Raw genomic sequence first — 11,932 nt, 5'->3', positions numbered from 1 at the left:
TTTAAAAAATTTGACTGACCATCAGCCAGTGGAAGATGCTACAAAGTAATACTTATATTAATACTTATTAATACCTATTCTCCATCTATGAAATCATAACAATATCTATTTGCTTAGGTTTTATTTGTAATCCAAGTAATGAGCAGTAAGAAAGTACTGACCAGATCTGAAGACCAAAACCAAATATATAAGTGAGTGAGTATGTGAGTGAGTAACCATTAGTGAGGGAGAAAGGCATTCTCATGATTAACATAATATTCTTGATTCTATTCAGTCTGAGTATCAGTAATCAGCAATATTCAAATGTAGTGACATACTATTGTTTAGTTATGTAGAATCTGTATTCTAAGTGAACCTATAGAATAGTGTAGGAAATGTTTTTTTTCTGGGTTTTTTTTTTTCCTTTTTTTTTTTCTTTTTCATTCTTTAGACTACATCTTTACCATGGGAGGTAAAGTTATGAAAAATTGCCATCATTTGGGAACTTAATTCTTGTCTCTTTCATGGGTTATTTGTAGGGCTAAATTCCCAGTCCAAACATTTACATTCACTCAGCTAATCTCATAAACAGCTGAATCACCTCTGAAATATATTTTGTAAAGCAGAAGTCATGGGACAGCAGCATTAAAGTAAAATAAGATTGATACGATGGCCTTGCTTGACAGCTCTGCTCCTATTAGCAGAAGGTTCTTGAGATGGCAGGATAAAGCCCTGGGCAACATATGCTATGACAATCATGGTCATGACCTATTTCTGTTATTTCCTTTAAAGTTGGCTTGCATTGTTAGCAATTTCCTATCCATCTATGAGATATCTCTAAGGCATTGCTAGGGCAAGGATTTCATATATAGAGCTGAAAGTAATGATATGAAAAAGAAAGGAAGAAAGAAAAAAATGGAAAAGAACAGTTGATTAATCATGAAATGTAAGAAGCAATGAAGTGCATTAAAATGAAACATTTTCACTGCATGTATTTAAGAGAAATTTGAATCATATTCATTTCTCATTTGTTTTAACACTTTGATATATCATTTTAGATGTCATCACCTGTCCAGGAGTGTCAAATTCTCTCTGCCTATACAGACATTTAGTAAAGAAAGTCAGTCATTCACTTCCCCTGTCAATTGTCTTTTTCCCATTTCCTATATTTCTTTACAATTCTATATTTCTTTACAATATGTAAAATTCTACATATTGTGTTTTGGGGAAAAAGTGGAAAATGGGTGTTTTAGCTGGTTTGAATATAATATTAGCAACCTCTATGTTTAAGTTGATGTGGTAACTTGGAAGAAGATGTATTTTTGATTCAAGTTGTACAGCATAATTTTCAAGAGATTTTTTTTTTGTAAAATGCAATAATATATATATTTAGTATTTCTTGAGTTACTAAGTTCCGTTTTTGCATGTAGAACTTAAGTGTCCTAAAATTGAATGTATTTATTTCTTTATCCTTCAATAATTTTTATTTTACACTTATGTGTACAGCCTTATGCAACATTAAGCAGTTCTACAAAATACGGTGTATTCAAGGAATTTATGTCATGATAGTTATGATTTGATATATGGAAATTTTCAATGCAAAATAGTATGTGCTGTTAACATGAGCTTCCATCTTTTCCAAATTCAAAGATGCCTTCAGAAGGTGATGAAATACCAACAAGTGATTATAATGTGGACACACAATCACATGATTTATACTTACATAGATTCAGACTGGAGTAAATAGATAAACAGCATAAACAAAAATTCCCTTTAACATTGTAAAACGATGTTAAACTTTTACATAAAAATTTAATTTATTTTCCTCAAGGCATTATTTATTTTCTATATCACAACCCCCTCCCAATTTCTTCCCCCAATTCTCCCTAAATGTGGAGTTTATCAAACTGATCCAGTGCCCCTGTAATTAATACATTTTTTTTTTAACATTGCACATGGGTTGTTTTATTATAATGCTTTACCGTAAAGTGGGGATGGGTACTCCTGAACCAAGAGGGAATGGACAAGTGCCATTTCAGCTTTTACTGAGATTTTAACTCTGCTTGAATAAATTCTTACTAGATTCTTAGATCACCTCATTCATTAAAACTCTGAAAATTTCTCATCCTTATTTTTTCAATTTCTTTGAACAAATCCTTATGATTTCTTCCTCTGAATTCACTGACTTCACACATTCTATTTCAACAATATAACATGGATTTATTTCCCTCTTGTAGGACAACAGAAATATTTTTCTTCTGAACGTGTCCTTGCAGATATTCAACTGGAGTATAAACAAAATCTAATACATAGTTTATGCTTAGATTAACTCCAAGAAAAGACTTACAACACTTGGACTGATCAATATAGAGCACTATGGATGGACTGATTTGGGAAGTCATCTATGTTTTACAACCACTCTTTAGCACTCTTTTTCTTACCTTCCCTATTCATTGTCAGAAAAAAAGATGCATGATTCCTTTACTTTACTAAATGTTTTTCAACTAACTGTAATCACTAATTTTTCAGTCATAATTAAGCCAATACAATTTCCTTTTTAAAGCTAACCCAGGCATTTTTAAAGTTTGGATTTCTTGCAACAAGAGGTTTTAGTTTCATCTTTTTTGTCCAGATTTTCTGAGGTATAATTGACAAATAAGAATAAATTGTGTAAATTTAAGATTTACAACATGATATTTTGTTCTTTTTTAAAAATATGGAATCTTTTACATATTTGCATGTCATCCTTGAGTAGGGGCCACATTGATCTCTGTATTGTTGCAATTTTAGTCTGTGTGTTGTCAAAGAAACCATGTGACACCTCGACACATGTAGCATCTGAAATGAATACCATAGTAAAGCTAATCAACATATCACCTCACATAGTTATCATTTTTTATTTATTTATTTATTTATTCACTTACTTACTTATCTGTTTATTGCAAGAATATTAAAATGTACTCTTTTAACTTGAGGTCCACTTTTAATTCTGCCCAGATAAGCTTTCATGTACTTCACAAAGAAGGTGTTACAAGGAAGACTTTTATTAGTTTCTTTGTCTCTAGAGAATATTATTATAGACTAAATTCATCAGCCTAGGTATTCACATTGTTTTGTTTCACATGAGTACTGAGGGAAAGCACTGTGACCCTAGAGTTTGTCAGCTGTGTAATGAAAGAAGATTATCATTTTTATTTTTACAAGAGTTTGAAATTTATTTAGTGCTGCTATTTTTCATTCACCATTTCTACTCACTCAGGGGTGCAATCTGTATATAGTCATATAAACCTTATGTTTACGGGTGCTACAGAATTTAGCCAGTTTACTGAGTAGAAGAAGTTTCCAGTCTAAAGTGCAGAAGGAACAAAAAGTCACTCTGGAAATAGTTATACAGTTTCTCCCAAATTAAACATGTGATCTGGCAATTGTATTTCTAGGTGTCTATTCAAAATCATTGAAAATATATGTCTATAAAAACTATGTACAGGAATATTAATAACAGCATTATTTATAATAACCAAAAAGTACAAATAACCCAAATAACCATCTGTTGATTGAAGGCTAAGTAAAATGTGGTATATCCATATAATAAAATAGTTATTAACCATAACAATATATTACTGATTCGTCCCATAGCATTGGTGCAAGTTGAAATATTATGCTTACTGACAGAAATAAGACAGGAAAGCCACATATTTTATGATTGCATGTATATGAAGTATCCAGTGTAAAAATTCCAAAGAGACAGTGGTTGCCAGAGTTTCTTTTTCATATGATGAAAATGTCCTGGAATTAGATATTGTTGCACAATGATGTGAATATACTAAATTCCATTCAAGTATAGACTTTAAAAGAGTGAGTGCTATGGTATGTGAATCTTCTTTTATTTTTGAAAATTGAGGACCAAAGGTGAACATGTATATAGATTAAAACATACTATACCTACCTCTGCTTCTGGCCAAATTGGAATAACAGGTATAGATTTATCATTCCTCTTCAAACAACTAAGAACTAAGAAACTGACAAAATATATGACACAACAATTCTCAAGATGACTGGTTATTAGGCAAAAAGGGCAGTATTTTCTGGGAGAAATAAAACAAGAAAACTTACTCTTTCCACAACTTACTAAGTGGAAAAATATTCCAGAAACAACACAGAGAGGGAAAAGAAAGGCAAAAGCTAGTTAGTGATCTTCCTGAGCTCAGCAGGTGTCAATGGGAGTCTGGAGAAGCCAAATCATCTAGGATTAGGAAGCATCTAAGTAAAAAAAACCTGTTGAATACAAAAATAAACAAATAAATACCCCCCAAAACAAAAAAGAAAACAAAACAAAATCCAGAACTAATAAGGTATTTCAGCACATTTGCAGTTCATTTGCTAGTTCATTATTAAAATATCAACTGTATTTCTCTTCACAAACAATAAAATAAAGAAATTGAAATTAAAATTCAGGATCATCAAAAATATTAAATACTAGGGATAAATTTGACTAAAGATTTGCAAGGCTTGTATGCTCAAATCATCACTGAAAGACATTTAAGAAGCCCCGAATAAGTGGAAAGTTATACGGTTTTTTATGGATTGGAAGGTTCAATATTGCTAAGATGACAATTCTCCCTAAATTGATCTATAAATTCTATGTGATCCCTATCAAAATCTCTACAGGTTTTGCTTTGTTAGAAATTGACAAGATGATTTTAAAGTTCATATATAAATGCAGAGTACCTAGAATAGTAAAATCAACTTTGAAAAAAAGAAGAACAAAGTTGAAAAACTTTTACGGCTAGCATTAAGACTTATTATAAAGCTGCAGTAATCATGCCTGTATCATATTCATGTCAAGATAGAAAAAGGATCAATGGAATAGAGAGACTGGATAAAGTCCCACTTGTATATATTCAATTGATTTTTAGCAAAGATGCAAAGGCAATTCAGTGGAGAAACGAACTTATTTCAACATATTTGCTAGAACAATTGGTTTTCTATGTGCACAAATGCACTATCCATGCCTTGCACCATAAAAAATATTAATTCAAAATTGATCTTAAGCTTAAATGTGATTCATAAAACTGTAAAACTTCTACAAGAAAACTTAGGAGAAAACTTTTTTGACTTTCGTAATGCAATTTTTTTTAGATATACATATACCCATAGAGAACTCCATAAAAAACAAATATCCATTAATTTGATCTCATCAAAATTAGTCAAGACTGCTAAGATAGGAAAAAATAAACCATGACAGAGAGGAAATATCTGCAAATTACATATCTGATTACAGATTTAAACTTAGAATATGTATAGTACTCTTACAGCTCAATATTAAGAAAACAAACAACCTAATAAAAAAGTGGACCAAAGTTCTTTAGACACTTCACCAAAGATGATATTTTATTTTTCATGTGAAGACATAAAAAGACTCAACATCATTAATCATTAGAGAAATGCAAATCAAAACCATTGTGTTGGTACACAAAACTATTAGAATGGTTAAAATAAAAACATTGACCATACTAAGTACTGGTGAGGATATGGTAAAACTTTTAAGTTCTCACAAATAGCCAGTGGGAATGTCTAGCCATATGGCCTTGCCAATCCATTTCTAGGTATTCATGCAAGACAAATAAAAACTTATTTGTATCAAGACACATATACAAACATTTATAGTTATTTTACTTGCAATATCACCAACCTGGAAACAATCCAAATAACAATGAAAAAGTAAAAGTAAGAAGTACATTGTGATATATTCATACAATGGCATATTACTCAGCTATAAAAAGGAATGAACTGCTGATGAATGCAACAACATAAATGAACCTCAAATTCATTATAAGTTAAAGAATCTTGACAAAAAGTATATATTTTAATATTTATTTTTGCAATCCATAATTATATATATTAATCTATACTGATCCAAAGTAAATCAGCAGTTGCCTGGGTGAGAGGAGAGACAGTGGGTCAAAAAGAAAAGATAGAGGAGTTACATTGGGATTATGAGAAAATTCGGAGATGTAAAAAATTATTCACTATTTTGATATGGTGATGTTTTACAAGTGCATACATATGTCAAAATTTTGATATTATTATACACTACAAACTTGTGTAATTAATTGCACATCAATTGTGCTTCAATAAAGCTAACAGATTTTTTTTAATCACACACAAACCACCAATTTTTATATTGTATGTTGTCACAGAGATTAAACCACATTTCAAACTTAGAAAGATTATACCCCAAATAACATAGTCTGATTAAAAAAAAAAAAAAAGATTTATTTGTTCAAACAATTTTGGAACTCTCTGATATTGAAAATTCCCTAAGTAGCAATATCAAGAAGTCATAAATCTATGTAATCTTTCATTAGAAAAACGAAGAGTAAGTTGTCTCTTCTTGCTTCAGAAGCTATAGAAGACACAATCTTGAGCCACACCTTTATTTATTTTTTTTTAACTTTTACTTTTTCTAGGCTTATTGAAATATAAATGACTTAGAGAACTGTGTAAATCTAAGATGTACAGCATAATGATTTGACTCATATTGTGAAGTTATTATCAAAATAAGTTTAGTTAATATCCATCATCTCATGTAGATACAAAAAAGAAAGAAAAAGAAAAAGAAAAAAGTTTCTTTTTTCCTTGTGATAAGAAGTCTTAGGTTCTACTCTCTGGACAACTTTCAACTATACCATACAACAGTGTTAAAATTAACTGTAGTCATAATGTTGTACATCACCTTCTTTGTATTTATTTATCTTATAACTGGAAGTTTGTATAGTCATCCAAATCACTATTCCCCACCCCTTGCCTCTTAGAACCACAAAGCTAATCATTTTTTCTATGTTGGTTTTTGTTATTTGTATTTTTTTTGGATTCCACATATGGTGAGATCATATGATATTTAGCTTTCTCTGTCTGACTTCTGTCACTTAACATAATGCCCTCAAGACCCATCCATGTTGTCACAAATGGTGGGGTTTCCTTCTTAATGGCTGAATATTCCTCTCTGTTTGTGTGCATGTGTATCATAACTTTTCTACAATTTATCTGTTGATGAATACAGGTTTTTTTCCATGTGTAGCCAAATTTTTAATAAGTAATAAGCAATAAGTAATGGGAATTTTATCTTCAAAAACTCAGACCTTGAGACAAATAGTTTTGATAACTATTTAGGGCTATCCAAAAACGAATTTACGCTAATCTCTCTTAAATCAGTATATAATGGTGGTTGTCTTAAACAAAATTATGCTGGAATACAATATCCTATCAAGGAGTGCCATGATTAATACAATAATTGAACACAATGTGTTATTTTAAGGCTATGGTGAATTAGGCTGCCACGATAAAGAATTGAATCTATCTTGGTGACTTTCATAGATGTATAGATATTTATGAGTACTAAATGATAAAATGCAGAAAATTATGTATATATACATGCACACATATGTTTGTATATATACATCTGTGTACATTCTGTGAGCACAGAGAAAAATATGGAGGTATGACTAAGTGTTCAATATTGGTTTCCTGTGGTATGAGTGCTGGAAGGAGAGGCACTAGGAAAAAAATGAAACAGGCTAAAAAAAACATGTGTTGTCATTAGATCACATTAATATATTTGTGTAATTTTTAATATATTGAAATGAGCAATTGGCTTATTATTTTAGCCCTCTCTTAACCCAAATGATTTAATTCTATTGCATATATATATAGAGAGATATATAGATATATAGGATGTATTTAAATTAAACCATATGAAAATGTTAAAACTCAACTCTTTAGGAACTCAGAAAGGGCAATTCCATATCATTAAACCTGAAATTGTGGTTATTCATGCAGGTTTTCTTTTTTTTCTTTGCATATTTTCTTAATTACCCTAAGTCCTACACAAAATTGATCTAGATCCTCTACATATGAGATTATTAGAGAAAAAAGGTATTCATCTATTTTAATATTAAACATTATTGGGTAATTCCTTTCTAATAACTTGGCAAATTATTGTCCAAGTGAACTCTCCAGGTATAGGATACATAATATTATGAATAAAAATATAAAATAAAAACTAAAGGGGTACCTGGGTGGCTCAGTGGGTTAAAGCCTCTGCTTTCGGCTCAGGTCCTAATCCCAGGGTCCTGGGATCAAGCTCTGCATCAGGCTTTCTGCTCAGTGGGGAGCCTGCTTCCCCCCTTTCTCTCTCTGTCTGCCTCTGCCTACTTGTGATCTCTGCCTGTCAAATAAAAAAATAAAATCTTTAAAAAAAAAAAAACTAAATGCATAGTTGACGTGGGGAAAAAATAAAGAACATCGTTGGGGTAGGGGGATTAAACTGAAGAATCCAGGAACAAGACAATCACTGGTGTCCTCAGAGACCTCTGGGGATATCTGCTAACTTAGATCTTTCATTAAAATGGGTGAAAGTGACAGGATATGAAACCTAAGTAACAAGCAAGATGGAAGATCTGATCCGGCATTCTCTCTACAAAGTCAAAGAAATGAAATGTCCTTGAGGGGAATAGAGGATTACTTGACTTTCTCAAGCTGGGCTATGGATAGAGAACAGACAAAGGGAAGAAAAACATCTCAGAAAATTTATAACCATAGTATTCAAATGAAGTTGGAAAAATTTCATACCACATTTGCCACAGAATGAACAAATGGGAGAATTGGGAGAATCAGATCCTCAAAACTCACATAATTAGTAAATATTAAATAGAAGATATAAACTAATATTTTAATAGGCTTAAAATTATAAATGATAATGGCAAAACTATAAAAAGGTAACTAGAGGAAAAAGGGACTACCCAAAAATGAAAAAAATATAACTTTTAGATATAAAGAGAGAGTGATGAAAGACATGGATCCTCAGATATCACAATAAATTCCAATCATAGCCTATGACATTGCAGAGCAATAATGATAAAGAGAAATTCGTAGAAGTATCCAACACATAATCACATTATACCAAAGAATTATGCTGGCAGAAGAATTTATAAGAAAACTTAAAAAAGCCATTGACAGTAGAATAAGATCTTCAAAATACTATGATAAAATTATCACTTATCAAAAAATATATGCTAAGTAATTCTGTTTAAAGAATGAGAATGAAAAAACTATATTTTTCAAAACTTAAAAATCTTAGAATGTTCTACAATTAAAACTTTACTAAGGGGTGGCTGGTGGCTCAGTGGGTTAAAGCTTTTGCCTTCAGCTTGGGTCATGATCCCAAGGTTCTGGGATCAAGCCCCACCTCGGGCTCTCTGCTCAGTGGAGAGCCTGCTTCCTCCTCTCTCTGCCTGACTCTCTGCCTGCTTGTGATCTCTGTCTGTTAAATTAATAAATAAAATCTTTAAAAAAAAAGAAAACTTTACTAAAAGAATTTTTGAAAAATTGTCAAAAAGAAGAATGATACTGATCACACAAAAAAATAAACTCTGAGAGACATAAAGGTAAAAATTAGTCTAAATATATTATCAGATGTCACAGTGGTGAAAATGGCAAATCTTTCCAGAGTCAAACCTTTTCAGCCTTAATAAAAAATAATCCAATTTTTAAGATATTTATAGGTAAAATCCATTTAATATAATTAGACAAAAAATTTGAAAGTAAATTTATGAAAAAAATGTTAGGCAAATATAAACTGAAATGAAAGTGTATAGCAATATCAAGAGAAGAAATAAATACAAAGACATAAATTAAAATCAGAGAAAAAGAATGCTTACATATTGATGAAAAGGTCTCATTCACCATTATGACACAGTAAGACAAATTTATAATAAATATATAAATTTTATATATATAAACGGAATATATATCTTATCTCTAAGAATAAATCTTAATGGGAAATATAGCATATTTAGAAATGAATATTAAGGGGCACCTGGGTGGCTCAGTGAGTTAAAGCCTCTGCCTTCAGCTCAGGTCATGATCCCAGGGTCCTGGGATCGAGCCCCGCATTGGGCTGCTCAGTGGGGAGCCTGGCTCTCTATCTGCTTGTGATCTGTCAAATAAATAAATAAATAAATAAAATCTTTAAAAAAAAAAAGAAATGAATAATAAGAAAAACTTATCAAATACTTAAGACAAAGCTAAAGAATAAATAAAAAGGAAATACATATAGCTTTAAATGTTCCATTTATAATAGAAAAATTAATGTGAATGAGCTAAGCACCCAAATTAAGAAATGAACAAGAGGAGAAATAAAAGAAGAATATGAGTACAATATATATGAGTAAATGTTAATAGTTTAGAACATAAGGATACAATCATGAGAACAATTTACATTTATAATGTTGTTTCAAAAAGAAACAGGAGCCATGAAGCATTTGAGATCCATTCAAGTAATAAAATCACTAATTTATAATTTTACACAGGATAAATTTTGATCCAGATTTAAATTTGTGAGTGACTTACAATGTACCGTCAAAGTAATACACAATTCTAAACAACAATCAAATGTAGAGGGAAAAAAAGTAACAATCTTACAAATATAAATTGGAAAATTCTTAAAATAATGAAAATTAACAATTCAATCAATATCAGAAAACAAAATATGACACATTTGGGAGTACTCTGAGTACATGATGTAGGTTTTAAAATAAGTACAATTAAAAAAAATGTATGCATGCAGTTTAACATAAGCTTGCTTTGAAAAATGAAAAGAAGAAGGATGATCATTAGATGCAGAAAATCACTTGATGAAATTCAGCATTATTTTATTATTAAAATATACCTCTTAACAAGGAATTACTTGCAGGGTACATATCTACCAAAGATCTACAAGTAACAAATTTAATTATAAAATACTAAAAATACTCACTTTAAAGTCCAGAAGATGACAGGATGCCTAGCCTCATTATTTCTACTCTCCCTTACTTCGAACCCCTAGGGCACTGTTGTGAGGCCCTTGCATAACTTGTAGCCTAAGCAGAAAATGTGCAGCTGGAGAGCAGCTAATACCTAAGAGCAATGAGCAGGATGGAGGTCAGCTTTGATTCTAAGTTATGGTTTTCCAAATTTGCTAGTTTGAGAAGTCAATTTATCTCTTCCTTGGCCACATAAGAAAAGGGTGAAGAGACTGGCCTAAAATCAATTTAGGGATACATTCTTACTCATAGAAACTGAAAGTGAGAGGAAAATGTACCTTGACTCAAAAAGCATATAAAGAGACTAGAGACTAGACTCCTGGTCACATTCTTTTTTTTTTTTTTTTTTTTTAAGATTTTATTTATTTATTTGCCAGAGAGAGAGAGAGAGGGAGAGAGCATGAGCAAGCGAGCACAGGCAGACAGAGTGGCAGCAGTGGCAGAGGGAGAAGCAGGCTCCCTGCAGAGCAACGAGCCAGATGTGGGACTCGATCCCAGGACACTGGGATCATGACCTGAGCCAAAGGCAGCTGCTTAACCAACTGAGCCACCCAGGCGTCCCTCCTGGTCACATTCTTGAACTGACTATGCTTTTCTTATTTTTAATCTGGAACAAAATTAATTAGAGAAACATTGTTCTGGAAATCAGGAAATCACATTTTAATAATTATTTATCAAAGCATGCTAAAATGTATCACCATTATGATTTTTAGACAGTACTCACAGTTCAATAGAAGACGTACTGATGCCCACTTGATTTACTGGAGAATATAAACCTAGATAGAAAGGCTGATAAGTGAAATGTAAAATTATACCAGCATAGATTATTATTATAATTCTTGCCTACATTGATAGGACCTCAGACGTTTTAAGGTATCTTTTCAGGACTGAGCATGTCTTTTCTATTTCTTTCTTTCCTTTCCTCCTTTTCTTTCCCTTTCTTCTTTTCTTTTCTGTTTTCTTTTCTTTTCTTTACACAAGATAAAATTCTGCATAGATCTGTGGCCAATTAGATCATAACAGGACCCAAATCTATATCCAGGGAGACCAGATACTACCCAAGATTCACATAGTAGCCAACATTTTTTTCT

At 31.4% G+C, this 11,932-nt stretch overlaps 1 pseudogene; it reads right to left on the bottom strand.

The window, feature by feature from the left end:
* Positions 1–2,689: 2,689 nt before the first annotated feature.
* LOC116574635 lies at positions 2,690–2,790 on the bottom strand (annotated as a pseudogene).
* Between the last annotated feature and the right edge of the window lie 9,142 nt (positions 2,791–11,932).

The sequence above is a fragment of the Mustela erminea genome, chromosome 15, assembly GCF_009829155.1.
Source record: "Mustela erminea isolate mMusErm1 chromosome 15, mMusErm1.Pri, whole genome shotgun sequence".
Taxonomy (NCBI): Eukaryota; Metazoa; Chordata; class Mammalia; order Carnivora; family Mustelidae; genus Mustela; species Mustela erminea.
Note: the sequence above shows the minus strand (reverse complement) of the source record. Positions and strands in the feature narration are given on the sequence as shown.